The sequence below is a fragment of the Lepus europaeus genome, chromosome 4 (assembly GCF_033115175.1).
Source record: "Lepus europaeus isolate LE1 chromosome 4, mLepTim1.pri, whole genome shotgun sequence".
Lineage (NCBI taxonomy): Eukaryota > Metazoa > Chordata > Mammalia > Lagomorpha > Leporidae > Lepus > Lepus europaeus.
This window is the reverse complement of record NC_084830.1, coordinates 35586349-35600231: the sequence shown is the minus strand read 5'-3', so window position 1 is coordinate 35600231 and position 13883 is coordinate 35586349.

Here is a 13883-nt window from a genome sequence, read left to right as displayed (position 1 = left end):
TAATTTTATGGACTATTTACTTTTTCTCTTTTTTATTTCACTTTATGGAATATTTTCTCCAAAAGGGAATTTCATAGCTTTATAATGTCAATTATAGAATAAAGGTTTATTCTCCTCTATCCAGCATTAGGTTGGGAAATCCTGGGAACTTGATTGATCAATTCCTTGTACCAAAACAAGTAGCTATGATCAGCTGTGGCCAAGGGTGAGAAACTTAATGTATTGTTTTATGAAGAGAAGTGTAGAAATGGTCATCACCTTCATCCAAATATCAAAAGCTATTTCAGATATCAAATATTTCTTTTCCTATGATTATCAATGGGCAACTTACTTGGTAACATTATTATGGACTAAATTGTGCCCCCCCCCAAATTTATATGTTGATGTACTAGCTTCTAATGCATTAGAATATGACACTGTTCGGAGATAGGGTCTTTAGAGAAATAATTATATTTCATTGAGTTCTCTTGGGTGGGCTTGAATACAATATGGCTGACATTCTTATAAGAAGAGGAGATTAGGACAGAGTTAAACCAAGATTAATGTGTCTGTAGTAATAACAAATGTCTGGTGAAACATTTTCCAGTTTTCTCAGATTTGTCTAAGAACCCAAATGAGAGTAAATGTGCCAATTACCCCCACGTTATCAATCATAGATCTTTAAATGAGTGGAGCAAACCACCTTTCTACATAGCCTCCTGAGAGATGCCAGTTCAGTAATGCTTGCCAAAAGTTAACTGTCCCCAAGTCAACTTCCAAGTTCATGTGAGAGTGAGACTAGGAATGGGGATGTTAACTTTTAGGGACACACAGCGGTCAGCAAGAGTGGCTGTTCTCACCCTGCCTTCCTGAATATCAAGGATGTCAGGACCCTCAAATGAATGCCTTCTAAAGATAGGAGGTCCCCATAAGAAGGAAATACTAGTGTTTAAATCTGCCAACCTCTACTTACCCAGGAAAAGAAAGCAAACCTGCCAAAAGTGGCAAATAATTTAGATTATTAGGAAGTTTCTCTAAACCTACCCATCCAATCTTTCTAAAATGTAAATACAGTTTCCACTTGGATAGATTTTAAGTCTGAGCTGCTTAGGTCACTGCTCTCTGTGTGGACCAGCAGTTTAAGCAGTGACTACTTTTGACCATTTTTATCCTTGTCATCACCATGCAGGTTAATTCATTGAAAATTATTTGCAGCTTCCATTAGAGCCAATATTTTGGCCTCCAATTCTGGAGAGACAGGCTCTAAAATAAGATATATAAACTCAGAGTAATTACATACTTAATACCAAATGAGAACAGAGCAGTCTGAACCGATGTTCCTTTCAAAGTGGGGAAGTATGAATGGACCCCAAACTCTCCTCAGTTTATTCACATGCTGAATATTTCCGATCATTTTAATTGGCCCTACTACTTCCTGCTTTACTATTGAAAAGAGATTTTAATATGTATTTTGTATTTGCTCATGACAAGGTTTATTTGTTTTGTTTATTTGTTTATTGGTTATGGTTGACTTTGTAGACAGGTTTTCCTTCAATCTAGTTCTTCTGGGTCCTGTCCAAAAGAAGGTTTCATATCTAGGCAAAGCGAACCAAACCATCATTTTGGAGAACCATTCCTGTATACTGATTTGTTTAAAAAAAGATTTTAAATGAGTTAATTGCTATATGAGAGAAGATAGCTTGAAACATATGTATTGCCTTGCACTTACTTTGCAAGGAAAACAAGTTTTGGATCTGTCTCACAGACATTTATATTGCAAATATTGTCAGAAAGCAAAGCCTAAAACACTTTGCACCTAACAACTAGTCAAAATAATCATTGAGACAAATCATTTATTTTAAAGCTGCCTAGAGGTCATACAATGCATCGTTTTCTCTTGATAGTCTTTTTTTTTTTTTCAGATTAGATAAGAATCCACACATTTAGGCATTGTATCATCCAGCATTCCCTCTACATTAAGGCAGCTCTAGTAGGTAGGCTGAGTAACCACCTCCCAAAAGTATACATACTCTTATTCCCAAAAATATTGCATAATATGGCAAAAGGGACATGGGGATCTTGTGATGAGGAAAATCTCCTAGATCATCCTGGTGAGCCTGATTTAACTACAAGCAATCCCTATAAAACTGAGAGGAAACTTTCACTCGGAGAAGGAGCCCTAATGATGGAAGCAGAGGCCATAGCAATAGCTAGTAACCAGGAAATACAAGCAGGCTCTAGAAACTGGAAAATACAAGGAACACATTTTTCCCTAGAGCACAAAAAGAATCACATTGACTCTTGGTTTTTGATTTGACGCCTTGATTTTAGCACCGTAAGACTCATCTCAGATTTCTAACCTCTAGAATTCTTCAATAATAAATACATATTCTTTTAAGTCACTAAGTTTTTTTTTAGTTAATATAATAGCAATGTTGTTACATTAACAAGAAACTAACGGATAATGCTGAAAGAAAATAATTTGTTAAACTTGTTTTGGTTCTGATTGAAATAGTATTGTTGAGTATGTTGTTCATTCAAGCATTGTCTTCTTTTCAGAGTTGCTCAAGGAAAATATTCTTTTGATGTCAGTACACAAATAACTGTTCTTACTGAGCTAATAAAATCCGTAGATGTGTCTCTGATTTTCTTTCTCATGAGGTCTTCATTACTAGAAAATTCCAACCCAACTCATTATTATGGGCACTAACGTCATCCCTGGTTCAGCTTTACCTTTCTGTCTTTGCTTTGTCTTTATCTTTGTTCTCATTGAAAAACCATCTTGATTTAGATGCGTTTTTATGAAATTTCAAATCATATTCTGATGATGAGTACAAAAAAATCAACCATTAAGCAAATAAATTCTTACACATTTTAATTTCCTTACGCTTACATGAAGTCCTTCCCATGCAAATTGAAAAATAGAGCCTACAAAGAGAGGGAATTTGAGAGGGTATTTTGTTAAAAATGTGCCCAGAGTCTCACTGATTTTCAACTTAGATTAACAGATGACATTTTCACTTTGACAGATTCAAGGTATGCCACCTCAAAATACAACATGTTGGCATTTGAGAAAACAGCAGATGCAAGATGGTATCTCCAGCCTCTGCTTTCCTCCCCTGAAGCAGGCCATAAAACAATTCTATGACCTTCCTCTAAAGTAGGTCATCAGACCATTATTCCTGAAGGGTCCTCCTTATACCCAGAGGAAAGGAATGAAGACAGAGGGACCCAGGGAAAAATCTGAACAAACAGGCTTTGCTGAGTTTTCCTCACCCCACCCAGTTCATTATCACTGAGTCATACCCATGAAAATATACTGTTTACTCATTTCCTTTGGGTCTATATTTCTGAAGGATCCTGTGTCAAGTAAAACTTATATTATATACATTGTATACCTTTTCTCTTGTTCATCTTTTATTTAAACATCTCAGCCATGAGCTCAGAAACAGGTGGAAACACTCTTCTCCCCTGAAGGTTTATATGCTTTTAGAAAACATCCATTGACATAAAATCTATTACACAGCCTGCATTCTGAAAGCAAAGTCATTGATTGTGTGACTTTTAAAACAATATAATAAACAATTATATTTATTTTCTACCTAGCTAACTTATAATTTTTATGTTTCTTCACATATGGTGATGATAGACTAATATTGGCCATTTTTAATAGCGTGTATCAAAATGGTTGGTTGTGTTTGACTAAATTGTCCTTTACAATTTGACAACAATAGCTCATTCTTTGGTTAAACCTACACAATCAGTAATATTGGCTTTCCCTGTTTGGAGAGCTCTTGTGTAAAGATGAAAAGCTGGTCTTCTACCTTCTTCACCCAGTGACCCATGACTTTGAAATAACCTACTTCATTTGACTGTTACAGAAATATCCTCATTTAGTAGTTGTCACAGGTCTCTGTTTGTTTGAGGAGTTCCACTTAGCTGTTACTCCATGTATACATTTCCTATAGTTAATGCTGATATTGGGGAATTAACCTTTCATGCCTCTTTCCATTTGATCCTACCTGTTGACATTTGTATGCCAAAAAAAGAATATGTCAGTGGCATGACAAAGAGGAGATATGAAGTTCCAAAGTGCTTGTCTGCCAAGCAGACAGGTTTAGCTAAGGAAGGTGACTGGGAAGAGTGTGAAGATCATGCCAGACACTGAGATATATGTTTAGAAACAGAAAAAAAAAAAAAAAACTAGTGGTAAAAGCTGGTGGGAGCAAAATTTCTGGGAAGTAGGCAGATAATGGAAGGTGACAAAGTGGACCACAAAGAGGTGAATAGAGGGGGATAATTCATAGAGATGCCTGCAGTCCTCAGCATGAACACTGGACAGCTGCACAGACAGCAGCCCAGTTGGTCAAAAGAACTTACGGGTTTGATTTTTCATGTCTTGTTATTGAGTGAGAATGTCTGCGGTCATGTGAGAAAGTCAGCAAAGCCAATGCTTAGAACACTCAAGGGAGCTTATGAGGAGAACGTGGGTGCCACCAAATTAGAAGATTATATTCATAGTTCTGTGGAGCCAACTATCAGAAAGCTCTCTCCAGGTAATGAATATCTGTGTTTTCTTATAGAAGGAATAGGAGAAAAAGATGCTTCTCCATGTATCTGTATCTGATGAAACACGTTGATAGTCATCTTGTTATTATCTAGCCCTCTGTAATTATATGAGAGTACCTCAAAAAGTCCATAGAAAAATGGAATAATGCAAAAACATTTTTAAATCCATGCATAGTTTTTTCATGATATGCATTTTCCATGAACTTTTTAGATACCCCTCATATTTCATTCTTTGTTTTTTTTTAAACATCTGTTGCCTTCAATGGGCTATGTGCTCCAAGAAGACAGGAATCATGTATTCATTATCCAGCAACAAGCACAATGCCTATAACACAGCAGGCACTTAGTATACATTTATAAAATAAATGAATGCATCCATAAATTAGCAAAACTCAATGCCTATTAGTGTGTGTCCAATTAGATTGGTTTTTAGTTTGAAAAACATGAGTATGCTTGAAACATTCAAATAAGCATTTCTTTTTCCAGCCAATTGTTTCTCATTCCATATGCTGTATGAAAGAGCTCTTTTCTGACTCTGGACAAGAAAAAAAAAAAAAACTCTAAGTAGAGTTAGAGCCCACTTTTGGACTTTGGCTTTCTATTTTTTTTTTAATTTCTAGAATGCATAGAAACTATGAAAAATATTAAACATTAAAAAGATAGAGAATTTAGATTAGTTTTACCATTAAACAGTAGCTTCAGTCTATCCTTCCTTTGGTCGTCAAGTCTCTGAATTCATGTTTAGAAGATGTTTGAATCTATTTGCCATTCCTTTCTGTTGATGTTTAGATTTGAAAACTAGATAGCACTTGGATAATAATGTGATTCAATTTAACCAGTGTCATATTTTAAGGAAGCAGTGAGATATATATAACTTTTACCCCCTGGAGTTAAAATGACCTCAGTATGTGCAATCTGTTAGCTTCTTTTCCTGGAAGAGACTCTAAACAAAACTTCTTTTATGGTGCTTTCGAAAGCAATGTGTTCCTTATTCACCAATGATGCTTGTCATGTCATACAAAAAACAGGTGCCCATGCATAAAGCTATCTGAGCTCAGAAGGTTCTGCTGAATCCTGTCCTTTTGTTGGCAACCCATACAAGGGATCTTCAAAAGTTTATGGAAAATGCATATTATAAAAAACTATGCAAGGATTTCATTTAATTTTTCAACAAGGTAAATCCAATTTAAATCCAATTTTGCATGAAATTTTTGAAGTGCCTATTGTACAGTTCCAATCACAGAAAGGAAATTTTGTGGAAAAACTTCCATGTTCAAACCCAGGAGTAATCAAACACCAATGGCATAAATAAACAACTATAACGCTACAGGTAAGGAAAATATAGAAAACGAGAGAACTTTGGAGGCACTGGCTACTCTGCAGTTCCTTTTTGGCAATCTCAAGCTCAAACTCTCACTGTAATTTACTTTCCAGACCAGGAAAAATAGACTTGAGCTCATTAAAGACTGAATATAGATCTTATTTTCAGAAATCTTCAATTGATTATAAGAGCTCTTGAAAAGAGCCTTTGGCCAAAGCCAAGATTCCTCTGCTTAGATTATGACCTTGTGTGGTGGGAACAAAGAGAGGAAGCCTGCAGAAAAGCATGTTCTCTTCTAGGAAAGCAAGCCCTGCAGGACAACGACCAAGTCAGCAACCAGAGCTATTACCAAGCAGGCTATTTTATTAGACAAAATATTTTATTAGACAAAAGTGTCTGCTTTTTGTCAATGCTGGAAACTGATCTCCACTTCATTTATTGTTGTGTTTGCTCTTTTTTCTTCTAAGAGGTCATATCTATAAACAATAAAAAGATTTAATTATGTATAAAGAAGAAGCAGCAGCACAGTGAGAGAGAGAGAGGAGAGACAGGCTGTTAAGGATTGGTGTAGTGCCACCTCCTCTATTTGTTACTGCTCAGGAAAAACATAAATATGGTATTAGCCTCAGCTTTGCTGAATGCAGGCTTGTGATGAAGATGCTGAGCTTTAAATTAGATACCCAGAGTTTAAGTCCACACCCACAAATTGATACACACTGATATAAGCAAGTTATTAAACTTTTCTAAATTTAATCTTAAAATGGTAATCTACTTTTCATATTATGTGAGTTTTTAGGATGATGGTGGTGTACACTTGATAAAAATTGCTAACAATTATTATCATTATTAACATTTGTTCTGAATGATGGTGTCTTTAAAAATTATTTGGCAGTAGAACATAAAGAACTATGTAAATACTTTTAAATGTGTGTGTGTGTGTGTGTTAGATTAATTTTGGGTTCACAGCAAAATTGTATGCCAGGTACAAAGGTTTCCCACACATCTCTCACCCTGCACATATGCTGCCTCCCCCAGTCTCTTGCAGGAGAGTGTGCATTTGTTACAATTAATGAACCTGTGTTGGCACACCATTATCAGCTGAAGTCCACGTTTCACCTCTGGGTAGTATAATCTACAGGTTTGCATGTAAATTATTTTTTATTCCAAAATGCTGAGGAATGGTACATTACTGTAACTGTAATAAGGGCATCTTCCTTTCCCTTTTCATATTTTCACTAACAAAAACCAACTACTAACATTGTGAATTTTCCATGACTAGTCTTGTTGGCTTGTTTAGTTGGAAAGAGCACATTTTGAATTGAGAGATAGCTCTTTTCCCAAGACTGACAATTTCTTGAAATAAACTCTTACTTTCACTCATCTACTGAATTGTCTATTCAGCATCCAGCAGCAAGAACCTACTACTAGTATATTTAATAATTCAGCAACAATGAAACAACTATTCTTTCATTAAAATGTGGCCAACTGGTATACAAGAAAAGTGCACTGAAAGACATATCTTTGACTGCAAGGATTTTGGTATTCTATTGGAATATAGTGGAGCAGGGGACAGCAATAAAAGTAACTTAAATGTACATTCTGTCCAGAGTTTAAATCCTAGTCAAATAAAAAAGGCATGCATCTAAATAGTTACAACTGAAAGATAAAAGTGGCAAAAAGATGTGATTGAGAATTATTGGAACTCAAAGAAGGTAGAGATATTGCCTAATAACTGAGTTGTTTTAGTAACAGTTTTTGAACAAAGGCTATTAAATAAATCCATTTATTTATGGATAAGACAAGAAAAACCTAAGATAACAAGTCACGGGGAAGGGCCATCTATTCATTTCATCAACTCAGCATTATTTGGTTTATCCAGTGCCTATTAGGAGTCAGCCACTGTTGTTGGTGCTGGGGAGAGAGCAGCAAAGAAAGGAGACCAGATCCTGTCTTTGATGTGTGCTCCATTGCAGGGAAGGAAAATTTCAGTTTGATGTGAGCAAAGGGGACAAAAAACATTAGTTAGAGGGAGGAGAGGCAGAAACTATTTGGGTAGGTGCAATGGGCCGGGTCACAGAACATTTGGAAGGTCAAGCCAGAAAGGCTGACTTTTGTTGTTTAGATTTAGGTAAGCCATTAAATCTCTTTGAGCTGCAAAATATCCTAATCAGATCTGAACTTCAGGAAGATTAATTAGGTATCTAATTTATAAGATAAAATCAAGAAGAGCAGAGTGGGTAGAAGGCAGAGCAGTTCTGAAAGAAATACCACAGCCCCACGGGTCACGGGAGAGGTAAGTCAGGTGCTGGAGGAGGTACAGGAGTCGCGGGATGTGAAGCCAAACTCCCAAGGGCCAACAAGCGCGTCTTCCAAATAAGGCAAGAAAGTGCCTGGCAAGGACTGCGTAAGGCGGTTCTGCCCAGGAAAGATTAAGTTAGGGCAGCACCCACCATTTGCTCTGGCAGGTGAATTCTCTTCCAAGTGGTCACTGTAAGCAGTGATCCCTGCGGTAGAAATGCATTGGCTCCAGAGAAGGGAACAGACCTCCCATCCCTGAAAGTCTTTATTCTGAGGATTTGGGAGAAAGGGGCCTTTTTGTTGGAGTTTAATCTTATTGTATTCCTGGTCACTCAGCTGATTAGCAAATGAAGAACGAAATTAATGACAAGGAGGAATGAAAGGCGCAGGGAAATGTGCAGGCATTGTAACCTTAGGCCAATTCACAATTGTCTCCAACAAGAGCTTGATGCCTATTTCCCTGGTCTTTAAACCTCTGCTTTTATTCTGGGGTTTTCTTTATTTTGCATTTGTTCTCACCAATGTACTGTGAGTGAATGGATAGCTGGCAGTGAGAGGGCCAAAGAGCTATGCATAACATTCCCAGCTCTGATCTACCAAAGTGAGATTTTCAAATAGTACCAAGATGGCTTACGAAAGTGACAGACACAAGCATCTCAGGATCCCAGGATAAAGCACAACTGTTTGAGCTCACAGGAAAATGGGAAAACACATATATATAAGCACCAATGTACCCATATGCACAGCACACATACAGACACACACAGTACATCCCTTGGGCCATACTGGAAGAGAAAGGATATATTTGTCACCTAAATACTTTGTATATGATCTGCCCTACCCTGCCATGCATATGTCCCTACCTTTCACCTCCATCTCATACCAAACCCATTGACAGCCTTATTCTAAGAATAAGAAAAAACAAATTATGGACCTAGGCACAAATTCATTTCATCATGTATGTTCTGTTTCCTTAGGCATTTTTTCTCACAGGTTCAAAGCCTCAATTTTCTCACCTGAAAACAGGACAAAGAATAGCACCTGTTCCTAGGCTGCAGTGTGCAGACATTGTAGACAGGTGATGAAAATGCTGGGTAATTAATGAGAATCAATAAATGACATTTACCACTTTATTATCATTGTCATTAGTGGTAAACCTCTTAGATAAAGATGCTTCATAAAGAAAAGGCACAATTCCTTGGACATATACTGCAATCAAAATCCCAACATGTCCAACAGGTCTTCAAAGTGCAAATTCACTTAAAACCCAGGCGTCCTAGGTCACCTACTATCACCCCTAAGAAGGGTGAGATACTTACAACTCCAAAGCCTAAAATAGCTCTGAAGTGTTGGCAAAGATATTCTGGTTGCAAAGGTACAGAAAGTGCCCTTGGTGAATTTCACTCCCCAAGTGTTAACTGACAAACAGCATGCAGCACTTGACAGTCTCATTCAAAAGCAGTTTACAAGAAAGTGCCTGAAATACAGAGAATTTGGCTGCTCATTATAGATACCACTTTGGCAAACATCATGTTGAGGCATCAAAGCTTTGCTAACATTGGAGGACCTAACTCAGACTCAGATAAGCAAAGCTGATAAACTGTCCCTGATTCCAGAGTACATCTGGTTAATATAATTGTTCTTACCAGCTGACATTACAGGCTGTATAAAAATTAATTTAAATTGTTCAAAGGGAAAATTCGTTTTTAAAAATTTCTGTGCTATTTCTTTTGTGCCTGGGTCATTTTGAAGTGGGAAGTGTGAACGTGGAAGGTTGTCACTGACAGAGCCAAGCTCTCCCCTGATGTGGGACCCCCTCTATTGATAGCAGCTTTCATAGGAGTTCCTTACCTCCTAGCCTACTTGAGGAGTCAGCTCTAATATTGTGATAGGACAAAGGCTCTATTTTTCCTTGCAATGATGCGGGTTCTGTCTCTACTACTAAAATGAGAAGAGGAGAGGCAGCAGGCTAAGTGACAGCTTGAGATGCTTACATCCCATGTCAGAGTTCCTGGGTACAGTTCCTCACCACTTCCTAGCCATCTTCTTGCTAATGTGTAGCCTGGGAGACAGCAGCTCATGACTCAAGTCCTTGGGTTGCTGCCACTGACTTGGGTGATCTGGATGGGGTTCCTGGCTCCTGGCTTTGACCTGGCTTAATCCTGGCTGTTGAGGGCATTTAGGGAATGAACCAGCTGATGGAAAACCTCTCTTTCTCTTTCTCTCTGTCACTCTGCTTTTCAAACAAGTGAAATAATAAATAAATACACATTTAAAATGAAAACAAGTCTCTACCAAAAACATAAAACTGTGCATGAGAAGTATCCTAAAGTTTCTTGAGTGCGTTATAAATGCATGGATCCATCAGTCGAGATCTATAGGTATATTTCAGATACAGTGAGCTGTAGGACATGGATCCTTTTCTGAATAAGCATGCAGTACCTTCCCCTTTATGCAAGCTCACCATGGGGGCATCCTCCCTGGGAATCCCAGTCCTGATTGCTGCGGCAGGAGGTTTCTCACTTAAACAAATCTTGCATTGCTAACAAAATAAAATAAAAGAGTTGAAAAAGCTTACCATGATGCCTATCAAGAGCAGAAATGTTCTGGGAAGGAGGTCTCGCTGGCTATCAATCAGACAATTCACTGGATTACTTAAAGCTGCTTTCCTCAGGACTGGTTTCAAGAAATCCTTTTCTCCTCTATAAATAACTCAAACTTTTCAAGCCCATGAATTTAGCAAACATTTAGAGCATTAGCTGTGTTCAGGCTCAGGACAAAACGCCAAACCCTTCCGGTCCCTACTCCTGAGGAGCACACCGGCTCTCCAACATAATGAAAATATACACAGACTGTTTCCTGTGGTGCTGGAGATCCCACTACACAGACCAACTGAGGTTGGGCTGGGATGAAAGTGGAGCATGAGAGGAGAAATTCTTCATTTGGGAATAAGCATGGTGGGAAGTCTCCCTGTAGGAATGAGACCAGTGCTGAGGATGCGAATAAATTAGGCCCTCTGCAGGGAGTGGAATGAGGGTAATATGTGCTGGAGAGAAAGTGCAGCCTGAGGCAGAGAAGAGCAAGGCCAGAAGCCAGAGAAAGCCAGCTCCAGCAACACGGTCCTAAGCGGTTCAGAGTGCCTGGGGGACAGAATATCTGAAGCATGGGGTTCTCTTCCCCTAGACATTTGACTGGGTATTTTAAGTTGGAAATCGGAGATAGCAGAGTTGGACTAATCCCCATCTTGCCTTCAAGGCAGGCTGAAGACTTTGGACTATTTTAATTGCATCAGGAAGCTCTATTAGTCTCCCATTGCTAGAGTAACAAATTACCACAAGCTTACTGATGTAAAACAACGTGAATGTTATTATTTTATGGATTTCAAGTTCAGAAGTCCAACATGGGTTATCAGAGGTGGGCTCCTTTCAGAGGCCCAAGGGGAGAATCTGTTTCCCTATCTTTTTTCAGCTTCTAAGGATCACCCACATTTCTCAGCACATGGCCCTGACGAAAATCCCGCATTCCAGCCTTCTCCCTCATGCACTCATTAGGAACCCTGTGATGACACTGGGTCCACCCAGCTACAAGAGAATAATCGCCTCATATGCAAATCACATCGGCCAACTCCCTTCTACCAAGCAAGGTAACAAGAGCACAAGATTCTGGGCTTAGAAGGTGGACATCTTTGGAGCAGGTGCATTATCCATTCTGCCAAAGGGACTATTTCAGGTCGTGAGCTGGAAACAGAAAGACCTGGGTTAGCATAAAGTTACTTGAGAATCAAGGGCATATTAGAACTCATAAGCATTCGAGCAACATGATGTCATCATCTTATAAAATACCTCACTCTTAGGTATTTGATCATCTTATATCCAGTAGGTCTCTTTTCTTCTCTCTCTTCTCTGGTCAGGAGTGTGTGTGTGTGTGTGTGTGCGTGTAATCTACAGAACCGATAACAAACACAAGAAAGTTTATGGGGATGTAGGCATCCACATAGCTTAAAAAAATCATAGATGATTAATAAATGCATTTTGGCTCCATAACTCTAATCAATATTTCTGGCTATAACAAGTCAAAAGCAGGCCAGATCTGGATATGATTTTTTACCACATAATAGGTGTATGATCCTTAGACAAACAGCCTGAGGTTTTGTTGGCGCCTGTTCTTCATCTGTTAGAGTGGCATAATGATGACTGAGAGTTTTGGTGAGAATTACATCATATATTTAAATATTGGCAGGTGATCTAAGTGGGAATATCATATGGAGACAATAACACACATAATACCTTGGCAGGAATATTTTGACATTGTGGCATTCAGTTTTTATGATGGAAAAGGTACCATATCTACATCCTTATTCCATAGCACCTTACTTCCCAAATACAGAAACTAGTCATAAATAATAGAAGCCATATATTTCAATGTGTGACAAAAACACCAGATAGAATTTCTCACATTGAGACTAACCAGACGAAATAGTGAGCTTTTTAAGTAGATATGACTGTTACAATAATCAGCAATTCACAGACAAAAAAGAACTGTGACATGTTTTCATCAGGGTTATTTTACCAAGTTGCCTTCAAATTAGCAATTTGGTGGGAGCCACCACTGGCCTGGAGCTGCCCAGTGCGTGTCCTCTCCCAAGTTGGCATCCTGGTTCTTCTTGTGATCATTATTCACAGCTGGTGAAGAATGGAAAGCAGTAGCATTCAAGCTCCCGGGTCCCAATTTCCAATGTTTTCTTCTTCCTCTAAGTTGTGGTTACCACAAGAGCCTGGGTACACAAGATATTGAAAAAAGCTGTGCAACACCTTTTCCTTGAAATCCTGAAATGGTTTTCAGCACACATCAGCATTCAAGACGTTAAGAGGGTGTGTACCAAAAGCAAATGCCCGGGACAAGCAAAGGTAGGCTCTCACTAAGAACAGATTTGGAGATGCTCATCTCATGGCACATATACAAATGAAGCAGCTTTTAGCAGTTGGGCATGAAACCACACCGGGCCTGAAGTCAGACGGCATTAGTGTTAATCCTGCAGCTGGAAGGGCATGTCCAAGTCATTTATTCCATCTCCCTCATGCTGCTGATGCCTTTGCTCAGAAAGCACTCATCTAGGCCCTACCGTGTGCCAGGCACTGGCGCAGGCATCATCTAGGAAAAAATGAGCAAAGCAGGAAGTGGGCATGAAGCTAAGGAGACGCTCAAAGTACAGGTCCCATTTGTGACATAAATTCTTTTCTGCACTTTTTATTGGACTCCTTCATTCCAAGGTTGGTGAAATAATATGTTTTTAGAAAAAGATTTTCCAATATGTACAGAAATGAATAATAAAAATTACTTAAGTGTTTCTCCTTTGCTTTTATAGCTTAAAAGACCTTACTGATATCAACTAATCAAATGTTCATCTGTAACATCTTTCATAAAATTAAATATTTTATATTAGCTATTTGCTCCTTCAAGGTAAATTCTGCTTACTGAGAGGAAAAGAACAATATTGCACTATTCTGCAAATAATCTAAATTAATAAGTGATTTTTTAATCAATTAAAAAAACATTTATTTTCACTTTATTTGAAAGGTAGACAGATAAAGGGAGCTATGAAGAGAGAGTAACCTTCCGTCTGCTGGTTTACTCCTCAAATGCTCATAACAGCTGGAGCTGGGCCAAGCCAAGACAGGAGACTTGAACTCAACTTTGTCTCCCATGCAGGTGACAG